The sequence below is a fragment of the Morus notabilis genome, unplaced genomic scaffold (genome assembly GCF_000414095.1).
Source record: "Morus notabilis unplaced genomic scaffold, ASM41409v2 Scaffold948, whole genome shotgun sequence".
Taxonomy (NCBI): Eukaryota; Viridiplantae; Streptophyta; class Magnoliopsida; order Rosales; family Moraceae; genus Morus; species Morus notabilis.
The window spans coordinates 466,230-480,479 of record NW_010362042.1 but is presented as its reverse complement, the minus strand read 5'-3'; positions in this window follow the sequence as shown (position 1 = coordinate 480,479).

The window sequence follows — 14,250 nt, the reverse complement described above, 5'->3', positions numbered from 1 at the left end:
TCTTTGTTGATTGCTGAGAGGACTTCTCCTTTTCCACTGGTTCCACGGGTTCTAGTAAAACTTCTTCCTCATCATCCGAAGAAGGAACACATGTGTGTAGGGATTCTTCATTAAAAGACTGAGACCGCTTCTTTGAAGATGACTCAGAATTCTGGTTGTCAACACTCGGTGTAACCTGGGGCCGCAAACCTTGTTGGAATGCATGAGAATGAGAGCTCCAAGATGAAAAACCCGGTCTTGCTGCAAATTTCAATAAATCCGGAAGATTATCTCTCTGAGGCATTTCAGCAAACACCTGATCCGCAACAACCTTCGGAGGCTTAGAAGAGTTGGTTGGTGATCGATTTTCACCCAAATTCGGCACGTCGAGAGACGGAGATAAAGGGGCAATGGGAGCAATAACTTCTTGCTCTGAAGACCCACGTGGAGTAAAGTAAATCTCATCTCATTCATCGCAAAACGGAGCCTTGGAGTAAGGAACAATGGCCGACGGAGGGAGACAAGCAAGTGGGACAGGTTCGTTTTCAGCAAAGGCGTGAGCATCTCGCCGTGGAGCAGAAAACTTCACCTTCTTTGACGGCACAGAAGATTTCTTGGGGGGAAACCGATTGAACACTCGATTGCTTCGGGTCCTCACCATTTTTGGAGAAATTTCTGAGAAATATGGAGAGCAAAATTTTTGACTTTCTGGAGCAAGACAAAGAGTTAGGGCTGGAAATTTCAAATGAAGGGACCGGTTATTATAACACACGGCTCCCACCCAAAACACAATGTCGTTTTTTTTTGTTTTTTTTTTTAAAAAAAAAAAACTAAGAACAATTACATTACACAAATGCCCAAAGCTGTCCGTAAGGCCTCAAACCGAACAGCATCAAGAGGCTTTGTCAGAATATCTGTAAGTTGCTTCTCTGTAGTTACATACTCCAACATGACAGTTTTGTTCTCCACCAATTCTCGGATAAAATGATGTCGAATATCGATGTGCTTCGTTCGAGAATGTTGAACAGGATTCTTTGAAATATTTATAGCACTGGTGTTATCACAAAAGACTGTCAGTACATCTTGTATAATACCATAGTCTTCCAACATCTGCTTCACCCATAACAATTGAGTGCAACAACTTCCTGCCGCTATATATTCAGCCTCTGCAGTTGATAAAGAGATCGAATTATGTTTCTTACTGAACCAAGAAACCAGATTATTACCTAAGTAGAAACATCCTCCTGAGGTGCTCTTCCTGTCATCTGCATTGTCTGCCCAGTCTGTATCACTGAACCCTGCAAGACTAGAATTTGTATCACTTGAGAACCAAATCCCATGCTCCACCGTTCCACTAACATATCGAACAATTCTCTTCACTGCAGCCAAATGTGATTCTTTGGGGTTTGCCTGATATCTAGCATACACGCCAACACTAAAGCTTATATCAGGCCTACTTGCAGTTAAATACAAGAGGCTTCCAATCATGCTTCGATAAAGAGTTGAATCGACAGTGACTCCATTTTCATCTTTAATCAACTTCTCATTGGTGCCCATCGGTGTTCTCATGTGCCTAGCCTTTACTAGACCAAATTTATGAACTAAATTTCTTGCATACTTACTTTGTGAAATAAAGATTCCATTTTTCATTTGTTTCACCTGCAGACCAAGAAAGTAAGTCAGTTCTCCTACCATGCTCATCTCAAACTCATTCTTCATTTGTTCAACAAATTCCTCCACTTTTGCTTGTGATGTTGATCCAAACACAATGTCATCCACATAAATCTGAGCTATGATGATCCCATTTCCAAATTTCTTGATAAACAAGGTCTTGTCTACTCCCCCTCTCTTGTAGCCCTTCTTGTTCAAGAATTCAGTCAGTCGTTCATACCATGATCTTGGTGCTTGTTTAAGCCCATATAGTGCCTTCTTCAGTTTATACACATGGTCGGAGTGCTGTGGATCTTCAAAACCTTTGGGTTGTTCAACAAAAAACTCTTCATCCAGAAAACCATTCAAAAATGCACTCTTAACATCCATCTGGAACATTTTTATACCCATTAGACAAGCAAATGATAGCAAAAGATGAATTGATTCAAGTCTTGCTACCGGTGCAAATGTCTCATCGAAATCCACTCCTTCTACTTGAGTATACCCCTGAGCTACAAGTCTGGCTTTGTTTCTTGTAACATTTCCATGCTCATCTGTCTTGTTCTTTAAAATCCACTTAGTGCCAATAACATTATAGTTACTTGGTCGTGGAACTAAGTCCCACACATCATTCCTCTCGAACTGTCCCAATTCTTCCTGCATGGCATTTATCTAGAGCTCGTCTTCTAAAGCTTCTTTCACATTCTTCGGTTCCATTTTGGATGTATAGCACACATATCTCACAATATCACGGTAGTTCAATTTAGGCTTGTCTCTAGTGCGAATCCCTTCATCAATGTTGTCAATAATCTGTTCAACTGGATGATTCTTTTTAATTCTGGATGATGGCTCTCTGGTGGTAGGATCTGCAGCATCAAATACTTCTGTCTCGGCTTCTGGTGAATCTGTCTCAACCGGTGTTACAACATCTTCTGTGACACTTTCTTCAACAGATTATTTTTCAGCGTCTTGATCTTTAATCCCAATATCTTCAAAAATTTCATCATCAGAGGCCCTTCTAACTGCCTCCTTAAGGTCATCCACCACTACATTCACAGATTCCATAATCTTCTGTGTTCTCTTGTTGTAGACTCGATAGGCTCGGCTGCTGGTAGAGTAACCAAGAAACACTCCCTCATCACTTTTGGTGTCAAGCTTGCCACGCTGATCTCGATCATTTAGTATATAGCACACACTCTCAAAAATGTGAAAATAGTTAAGGTTTGGCTTTCTACCCTTCCAGATTTCATAGGGAGTAAGCTTTGTATGTGGTCTGAGATACACCATGTTGATTGTATAGCAAGCAGTATTCATTGCTTCTGCCCATAGTCTGAAGGACAGCCTCTTGGAGTTCAACATCACCCTTGCCATTTCTTGAATAGTCCTATTTTTCCTTTCTACCACACCGTTCTGCTAAGGTGTTTTCGAAGCATAAAATTCATAAGCTATTCCGTGCTTGTTGCAAAAATCAGCAAAAACTGAGTTTTCAAATTCCTTTCCATGGTCGCTTCTGATTCTCACGAGGTCGTCCCAATGTTGCAATTTCTTTCCCTTTTCAACCTTGTGCACAAGTTTTTAAATACTTCGAACGTATCCGATTTTTCTCTTATGAAGTCCACCCACGTGTACCGAGAGTAATCATCTACACACACAAACACATATTTCTTTCCAGCAATGCTCTCCACCTGCATTGGCCCCATAAGATCCATGTGGAGCAATTCAAGAACCTGTGTTGTAGAAATCCGTTGCAACTCCTTGTGTGACACTTTCTTCTGTTTGCCGATTTGACATGGACCACAAATTCCAGTAGACTCTGGTTTCAGCTTGGGAACTCCTCTTACAGCTCCAATGTTAACAATCTTCCTTAGATTTCTGTAATTCAAATGGCCAATTTTTTCATGCCATAGTTCAGTTTCCTCCACAATTGTCTTGAAACACGCTACAGGAGATGTCAACATGTAACAGTTATCTGAAGATCTTGAACCCTCCATAACACACTTCTCAGACTTGTCAAATACTAGACATTTGTTCTTGGAGAACTTCACATGTAGATCTTGGTCGCACAGTTGACTGATGCTAATCAAGTTTGCTTTTAATCCTTCAACAAGCAAAACATTCTTTAGTCTTGGAAATCCATCTACATCCAGCACTCCTTTTTCAAGAACTCTTCCTTTGACACCATCTTTAAACGTAACATGTCCTTCAGTGCAGGTTTGAACATTTTTCAGAAACTTGCTTTCTTCTGTCATATGCTTGTAGCAACCACTATCAAAATACCATGAATCGACCGAACTTGCTTTCAAGGAAGTGCAAGCCACATGACATAATAAATCAGTTTTTCTCATCCACACACGACGAGTAGTCCTGTTTCTCGCAAACGTTTTCCCTGTGAGACTTGATGAGACATGAGCCATTCCCTTTTTAAGATCATTATGATATTTATAGCACCATGGTCTAATGTGTCCCGGAACGTTGCAATAGTGAAAAATGGGAATAAACCTCCTACGTCGCTATTGAAAAAATGAAACACATTTTCCAATCACAGGTTGTGGTTCCTGTGTGACTTGCTCCTTCACAAAGACAGTTTTGGACGTAGAGCCTTTTCCAGAGAATCCAAGTCATGATGATCACCATTAGCTTTTCCCATGGTTAGGATATGATCCAATTTCGAAGTTCTCGAGTTCATCATTTTCAACGTCTTTTGTGCATGTTCCAGTTCAGCTTTCATCTCAGCTTCCTTCTTCTCTTTTTCACCAATCAACATTTTAAGATCATCCATGTTTCTTTTCATACCTTCCTTTTCTCTTAAAAGGTCATTCACACGATCCTCCAAAGTCTTGTTCAGTTTGCATACTTTAACCCATTTTTCAAACATGGTTTTGTAAGCTTCCTGTATAGCATCTTCTGTAAGTTTTTCACCATCACTGTTGTAATCTGATTCTAAGTCAGACTCAGATTTTTCTTTACTAGCTGATTCTGTCGCAGCAGTTCTTGTAACACCATCTGCAGCAACACTTGTGACACTTTTGGCTGAGGCACTTTCATCAGTAAAAACATTAAAGGCAACATAGTTGCTCACATGATCATCTTCTTCTTGACTCCCCTCTGATTCCTCGTCACTCCAAGTTGTATTGAAGGACTTCTTTTTCTTCTTAAGAGTGTTGGCACACTCGGCTTGAATGTGCCCGTATCCATCACACTCCCGGCATTGGATACCCTTGTTCTTTATTTTCAGGTCAACGCTATTTGCTGCAGATTTGTTTCTTTGAGGATTACTGGTGTTGGGGTAATTAGTGTTCCGATTGTTGATGTTGCCAAAACTTGGACTCCGGTTCTTCTTGTTGAATTTTTTCATTACTCTGTTGAAGTTTTTGGTCAGTAAGGCAAGAGTCTCTGCCAAGTCTTCATGATCATCCGAATCTTCTTCATGATGAGACTTTTGTACCTCTGCTTGCAAAGCTATCTCTTTTTCTTTCTTGTCTTCATTTAAGTTCATCTCAAATGTGCGTAGAGAACCCATTAACTCATCAAGTTTCATGGTTCGAATATCCTTGGCTTCTTCGATTGCAGTCACCTTGTAAGCAAACCTCTGTGGTAGAGATCTTAAGGCTTTCCTCACAAGCTTCTCCTCTGAAATCTTCTCACCAAGGGCAAATGCCTCATTGGCTATATCACATAATTTTGGGTTAAACACAGAAATTGTTTCATGTTCTTGCATCCGGAGATTCACAAACCTTGTAGTAAGGATTTAGAGTTTTGAGAGCCTCACGGCAGCCGTTCCTTCATGCGCCGTTTGCAGTATCTCCCAAGCATCCTTGGCTGTTTCACACGTTAAAATAAGCTTGAATTGACTCGCATCTGCCCCATTGAAAATGGCATTTAGCGCTCTAGAATTGTTGTTTGCCAACCTGTCCTCTTCGGTTGACCAAGTAATTTCAGGCTTCAAATTTTCCTTCCCCTCAGAGTCCTCTGTTACTGGATTATCCCAGCCAGTCAAAACATCCCGCCAAGCCTTTTCATCGATAACTTTGATGAACACCTTCATACGTGCTTTCCAATAGGAATAGTTTGAACCATCTAGGAGAGGAGGACGTGAAACTGAGCCGCCTTCTTTCATGAAATCCATACCTGCTGTAACAGACCAAATCCCAAAATCTCACCAAACAAAATCCCAAAATCGCACCAAACAAATGGTTAGTAAACCGCTCTGATACCAAATGTAAGGTCTGTTTTTTATCCTGATGTCACAGAAAGCGTTACAACACTTTACTGTAACACTATTATAACATAAATTTTGTTATTAAGCCAGCAAATCAGAAATGTAAGAAACTAAATGCAGAAACGTAAAGAACACCAGAAAATGGTATTGCAGTTCGGTGCGCACACCTACTCTGCGGGGCCACGCCCAGACAGTGATCAATCCACTAAATTCAAAAGATTACAAGGACCGAAACGGTCTTACACACTCAACGACTCCCTCCTTGAAGATGTTGCCGTTGCCTAGAACCTCCTTAGAAGACTTGATCAGCGAGCACCACTCGTCTTGATGGGTTCCTCCCGAAACCAACAAAATCTTCTTCCGAAGAACCAATTCAAAATATGTTCTCATAATCCGTCACAACGCATCAAGTGATTCTTGGCCTTACAATCTCATTCTCACGTACACAGTCTTACGTTTCTAAGCACTCTAGCACTCAAACATTCATTCAGTACACATAAACTCCAACGTGCATCATCCCACTAAAAGACCATAGCCAACGTTCAAATCTCACAGCCATTAATTCACTAAGTCAACTCTTCACTTTCTGCAACCAAATCAATTCCTTTGCTGTGCCACCAAAACTTTCCTTAAGAGACTCCCAAATTGTTGCACCAGCCAAGGTTACCACCAAATTACAACCAATCTGCCTAAAATAGTTTTTCATAATAGTTTACCAAAAATAAGCCAATAACAAAATACACTAACAATCTCCCCCTTTGGCTATTTTTGGCTAAACTAACAAGACAACCTGATTACACAAAAAAATCTGACTAAGGCAAGAGGATTAATTAAATGTTCTCCCCCTTTTTGACAAAAAGATAGCCAAAGACAACAAGAAATAAAAGACAGGAAAGACAATAAACTACTGTGATGTACCAACATGCCCATCAGCACACGGGGAAGATTGAAGATCTCCAAGCAGAGCAGTGATCTCCTTCTTCTTATGTCCGACCCTCTTTATTTCCCGACGCCTTCTCAAACAACTCATCCGACTTCTTGACATCATGTTGCTTTGTCAGAATCCCATAAATGAGGGAAGGGAAAGGAAGAACCGGATGAGTGATTGTGGCTTCAGCATTGCTGACGATCTGATCAAACACGAACTACCCAAAATCAAATGTAGTAGCGGTACCAATCAGGAAGAGTAGCTTTGCCAAAGGCTTCTTTACTCCCGTTGAATGCATACTTGGCATCCAATTTTTCAGAGCAATCTTATGAAGGACAGAGTATTTCAAGCTTAACTCTACTGCAGGAAAAGACTTTGCAGGAGGCCATTTACGACGCACATTGGCAGCTATTTCAGCGATAATAACATTAAAATCAACTTCTCTGTTCAAAACCGGCCGATTACTTTCATAGAAGTCATTGATCACAACAGGAGAGAAATTAAACAAATGATCTCTCACGAACACTTTGTGATACATGTCAGATGCAGGGTTATTCATCTCTTCCACCAAGTTAGCATAAAACTCATAAACCACGTTTTTTACAAATGGCTGCACCCTAGTCACCGTTCCAAGTAGATATTGTGCTTTAAGAAGATCAAAAACGTCTAACTCCCTAAAATCGGCTTCATGTAACAGCCGTTCAGATAAAAATTTTCTCTGCACTACTGAGTCCCATACTTTCTTATTTAATTCTGAGTAAAAAGTAGAGGATGTACCAGGTTCGTTAGTCTTGTTCGTGTGCTCTTGTGGAGAACCCGAACCTTTCTGATCAGAGGCGGAACACTTTGCTACAGACCGTGTGACTCTGCTTGGCAACGGTGTGACTTTTTCTTTTCTCTTCTTTGTTGATTGCTGAGAGGACTTCTCCTTTTCCACTGGTTCCACGGGTTCTAGTAAAACTTCTTCCTCATCATCCGAAGAAGGAACACATGTGTGTAGGGATTCTTCATTAAAAGACCGAGACCGCTTCTTTGAAGATGACAGCTTGAGCAAGAAGTGTCGATCCTAATTCAACTATGTGTCTATGTTTTCTCTCTATCTTTCCATTTTGTTCATGAATAGCAGGACAAGGATGACGAAAATGAATGCCATGTTTGGCCAAAAATATGAGCAAAAGGCCCATTGAATGCCTTAAACTGATTTTCAACAAACACTTTAAACTGAACAAACACATTGAATGCTTCAGATTTAGTTTGAAGAGGATAGATCCAGGTGAAGAGTGTAAAATCATCAAGAAGACTAAGATAGTATTTATAACCTGAACCCGAATAAAAGGGGGCAGGTCCCCACAAATCAGCATGGATTAGTTGTAAAGGAAACTTAGAAACAGTGACAGAACGTTTAAAAGGCAAGGCATGAATTTTACCAAGCTGACAAGCATCACAAAAACTAGGAGTTTTATTGATATTAAACTTGGAATTACAAGATTTAAGTACTTTGTTAAGTACTAAGCGAGATGAATGTCCAAGTCTCTTATGCCACAAATCAATAGTAGAAGACACACTATTACAAGTAGACTCACAATTAACTACCAGACTCAGAATTTGTCATACAACTTGACAAACACTGGATTATTCACATTTGAGTTACACGGACTCTTGAACAGACTTGAAGCAGACAAAAAACTTTGCAAAAGACTATGAGACTGATCTGCTACAGCAACATTATCTGGTATTTGGAGTTGATATAAGCCATTCTCAAGCTTCCCTTGCAGCACCACCTTCTTTGTTACCTTGTCCTTAACAAAACACGAATCAGCATAGAACTCAACAAACACATTGTTATCAGCAGTAAGTTTAGATATGCTTAACAAACACATTGATCTCGGTGAATCTCCTTGTTCACTGTGAGATCTCTCTCCCCTCGCTTTTTGGGCCGACAATATTTCATCTCTCTCTCCCAGCGCGTCGCCGGCGCTTATCTCTCTTTCTCGACCATTTGACGGCGCTCATCTCTCTCTCTCTCTCTCCTAGTCAGCCGCTAGCGCTCCTCTTTTTCTCTCTCCCCTGCATCTCCGTCTATTTGGAGGTGTTGAGAGATCTCCGACGTTTTGCACCTTCACGCGATCTGGTGGCGACGAGATCGACGGTTCCATCTAGCGCCGTTTGAAAGCTTGATGCCGCTATCTTCTAGCATGTGGCAGCCATGGAAATCCGGCATTGCAATCGCTTCTTCGATGCTGAAATCGTTTCGGTGTGAGATCGCCGTGGAAATCGACCATTAGGTTCTGCAATCGTCAACATTGAGGTAATTTCATTTCTAGTTTTGCTTTGATCATCATGGTTCTCATTTTATTTTTGCATTTTTTATGGTAATTTAGTTCCCATGGATTAAATTTGGCATTATGAAGAGTAATTTATGGATGCTTTTTGTTGAATCTGACGCTTTTTTAATTTCTTTTTATTTTTTGAAAATGTTCATTGAGATGAAAGCAACACTTGAAGTGGAAGAATTATTGGGCGTGTTTGGAACGTTTTTAAAAATAATTTTTACTTATTTTAAAAAGTAAAAAATAAAAATAAAAATAAAATGATATTTGTTTAATAAATGTTTTGAAAACGAAAATAAGAATAAAAATAGTGAGAATGATTTTTGTGAAAATATTAAAAATAATAGTTGAAAGTTATTTTCACTGTATTGTTTTTATTTTTTAGTATTTATCAATAATATTATAATATATTAATTAATAAACACGATTTTACTTTGTTATTACTCAAAATAATCTCTTAAAAAATTAATCATACATAATTTTAGAATCGGTCCTAAAATGATTCTCAAAATAATTTTATTTTTACTTTTTATTAAAAACAAAATTATTTTAAAACTAATTTCAAACGTACCCATTATTTTTACATATTTCGTGAAAATATTTTTTTTCTTATTACTTACCGTGCACTAAAAGATTTGTTATGTATATATATTGACATCTATGAGGTATCCATCAATCACCACATGCATGAAAGATTTAATATACATATATGGGGATTGCATTATCACTGTGATAAATTGTATTTATATGTATAAAGTTTCTGCCTGGGATTCATTGGTCATGTTCTCATGAATGGTCATTTTACTTTTTTTGTTAAGAAACGAAAAAGATTGTCATTTACTTTTAGTATTGATTTATGGTTGCCTTTCTGCCTGATAAGCTTAGTGGTGATTTGCAGAAGGCTTTATTTGTTATGTAAAAAGATTTGAAGGCTTTTAAGTGTTTCTGAGGAACATAATAGGGATGGACTTGATTACTTTGGTTACTATACATGTCAAGTTGCAGAGATGTTATGAGGGATGAAAATTAGTAGATTGCTTTGGATATTACTTGTTCTGGTTCTGTGGATTACGAGGATGTTACTTGTTTTCGCTTAGTGGAGTACATGGATATTACTTCTGGCTTAGTGGCTTACGTGGATATCACTAGTTTTGTGTATGTAGAAATAATGTCGTGCAAAGATGCAAGAAATCATACATACAATTTGAAGGGTCTTTTGCTTTTTAGGTGAAATGCAAATCAAACTAATTACAAATTGATTACTCGACAGGCAGCCCTACTAAGGTACTTATTCTTGTAGTTGTATTTTCTTTACCATTGTAATTGTATTTTCTTTACCATTGTAAGATCAATGCTTCTATGCCAATTTCTACATTGTCTTCGTTCACTTTTGTAAATTGAAAGGATGCATGTGGTTTGAATACGTCAGACTGTTGCCTTTCTGTTATTTCAGGCTGAAGTGCTTGAAAGGGATGAAGGAATCGAAAGGGAATATAATGAGCTTGACACCTTATAATGGTTTATGGCTGGGTCTCTTTTTAAGGTTACACTCGACGGAATTATGTTTTCTGGCTAATGAATGACCTTTCTGTTTCTCAACAAGGTATGACATAATTTTGTTTTTTTATTTGCTTCTTCAGTAATGTCCATATGATATTCCTACAGAGGCTTTCTCTTTCAAAATTTTCAAACAAGCTTTTGTTGTTGTGCGGTCCTATGTCGGCATTTGCAGTTTTTTTTTTATTTTTTATTTTTTGGTGTTTCTCTTGCTTTTCTTTTAGGGTCATTCTTGTTTATCTTCACATTTGGTGCATGCCATAATCAAGGATAAAGCTTAGCTTTCTGGTAGTATTGTTACATCTTTTTCTCGGCTGAATTTGGTATATGTTGCTTAGCTTCTTATGGTTTTGTTTGGATTTCATTTGTATAATTTGATAATTTTGTGCTTCTTGTTGATTTTGGAGTGTTAATCTGTAGGTTAAAATTTCTTTCAACTTTAATTTTTTATTTTTACAATGGTTTAAATTAGGTTGGTTTCTGTTTAATCGGAATGTTGAAGGAGGGATATTGAAGCTACTAAGTCAACAACACCCCACATGTTCTGCAAGAAACTTACTGTTGGAGTTTTGTTTTTAGTTTGTGAAATAAATTTTTAGTAATATGTTGTTTTCAATATAGAATATGTGTAATTTGTAAGAGTAATTTTGATTTTTCTGTTCAAATATTTGATTATAATTAAATAATATGATGTTTGATGTTGGTTTTAGGATTCATAATCTGACAGACTATGAATGATAGTATGAAAGACTATGGATCATAGTCTAAAAGATTATGGCTAACGTTAGTGACCGGAAATCATAGTCTGACAGATTATGGGGTCATAGTCTGACAGACTATGATTAGCACGGACAACCAGATACCGGCTGCTGGCATAACCTGTCAAACAATGAGTCATAGCCTGGCAGACTATGGGTCATACTCTGACAAACTATGACCGGTCGGTGACCGGAGACCCACCAACCTTCGTGAGTTAACAGACTATGGGTCATAGCCTGATAGATTATGGATCATAGCCTCGCAGGCTATGGGTCATAACCTTGTGGACTATGAATTATAGCCTGAAAGACTACGGTCGGCCGGCGACTGGAGATTCACCACCAACCGGTTGGCCGCCTGAGCACGCCGCGGGCCGGCCGCCGGTCGACGATTGGAGGCAGTCAACATTTTGTAAATTGAAAATTTACTTTAAGGATATTTTGGTAATCTACATATTGTGCCTTTGACTAATATTTGACTAGATCTAATCTAAAGAAGTAGGGAAAAAAAAAAGGTAATGTTTGGGAATTAATAATAATTTGTTGTACTATTTTGATAAGTAGTTGTAAAAATCTCTCTATGATAAATGAAAATCTTGCTTATGTTTAATTGGGCCTTGTGGGTATGGGCACTACAATGAAAACAAGGGGAGGGGCCAAATATATCTGAGCATGAGTTTGGATTTTTGTCTTTTTTTATTTTTGATTAATAATTTTTTAAGGGAAAAAGAGAAAAATATGCTAAGATTTGAGATAAATTAAAATTAATAGGCCAATAGTTTACATAAGTTAATAAATAGACCAAATTATTATTTTTGTCTATAACTTGTCTGGTTATGAACCATAACTTAACAAGTTATTGTCCATAATTCACGGTTTTTGTCCATGACTTGTCTGGCTATGAACCATAACTTGACAAGTTTGTCCATAACTTATCTGGTTATGAACCATAACTTGACAAGTTATGGCCTATGAATTTCTATAACTAAAAATTGGCCTATATACTTTCTTAAACTTTTCATATTGGCATATTTTCTACTATTTCTGATCTTTTAATTATATAACTATATTAGTTAAAAAGAGTATTAATTAAAAGTAAATGATAAAAATCTAAACCTAATACACTTTAAGGATAAGTTCTCATAAAAAAATATAGCACATATATACATACGCATACATTGTATACCTATATCATGTGCTCTGCACACACCAATCAGGCAAATCCCTATTTTATATTTTAATATTTTTCTGGACACAGCAAAACCTGTTATATTGGTTCCTGTTTCGTAAATCATGAAGTTTGGGGAAAAAAAATTTCACGTTGACATATTTCTGGAAATTCAAATTCTAAGTACCGGATGAAATGGGTGAGAAATACCTATACCAAAAATGAATTAGAAATAGGAATTTCAGGGAAAAAAAAAAGAATTTGAAATAGAATTATTGATTTGTCCACATTACTTGTTGCAGACCCTATTTGGGGCAAATTTAGTCTACAAAACAACGATATCCATGTTGACTACGACTAGATTCTAGATGAATAATTGAATGAAATCCTCACTTGGCACTGGAGGTAAAAGTTGGGTTTTTTTTTGTTTAATCTAAATGAACTCTAAACACGTCCTTATACTCTCAAGCTCCATTAGAATTGAGGTTTCATGTTTCATAATATTGATTTTAGAAATCAGATAATAAAACGCTTCAAGAAAAGAAAAAAAAAAAAAGAAATCAGATAAAAAAAAAAAAGTCATTGAACTCTATTTGAGTCCTCAAATGACCAATAAAGTAGACTTTCTTCACGGATTCTTTACCATGTGACTTAATTTGGTTTGAAATTTTCACCGATCAAAAACAGGTCGCAGTCTCCCGAAGTCCCAACTTCCTAAGTCCAACAAAAAAGTAGACCCAACACTTAAAGGAACACCATTCAATTATTCATCATAATAAATATTGCCTCATCATTCAGTAAGTAGACCAGCAAAAAACAATGTAGGAAAGCCGTTCAATCAATATCCTCATATTTATATATCGCTTTAACTACAATTATATTTATAGATATATATGTATTATTTTCTGTTATATATACATAGGACGCTACGTTTAACTGATCACTTAATTAATATAGCAATGAAAATGAAACTGAAGAGAGAACATTGCATGGCGGTCTCTTATGCGGCCTTAGTTCTAATTTTGGTTTCACTTTGTGGAGCAAATTTTGTTCACAAAGTTGAAGCTCAGTCCACTAATGGCACCACAACGCCGCCATGCAACGCCAGTACAACCGCGGAATGCAAGGGTGAGAAAAAGTATATCACTTTTGATGCTAAAAATAAGAGAGGGCCATTCTGCAATGCGCTGATATACTTGTCATGCATACAACAAAGCAATGCACAAAATCGTCCCTGTACTCTCTACAACTTCTGTGATCGTGGAAGACACGGATCCTATGGGCCGGGAGACGCCAAGGCCGCGACGTCCGACCAGGTGCTCTGAGCGCATGAGATATGTTAAAGATGATGATAATTATGTATTAGAATTTCCTTGGTTTATAGTAAGCGTAGTACAACGTAATAAGCTAAGTAAGCAGAATAAGTTTCTGTTGTGTATTGTACTTTCAGATTGATGAATAAATAAAACCCCACAAAAGAGTTAACTTATAGATACCTCCTCTCATATTTGGTACTGACTTCCTTATAGAGCATTAATATAAATTAAATTTATTTTGGATGATTTAAATGTAAGGTCTTTTTCCCCCTCATGCACGATTGTGTCTTTTTTTTTTTCTTTGACAATTGTTGATTTGGACATCTTAAACTAATTAACCAAACA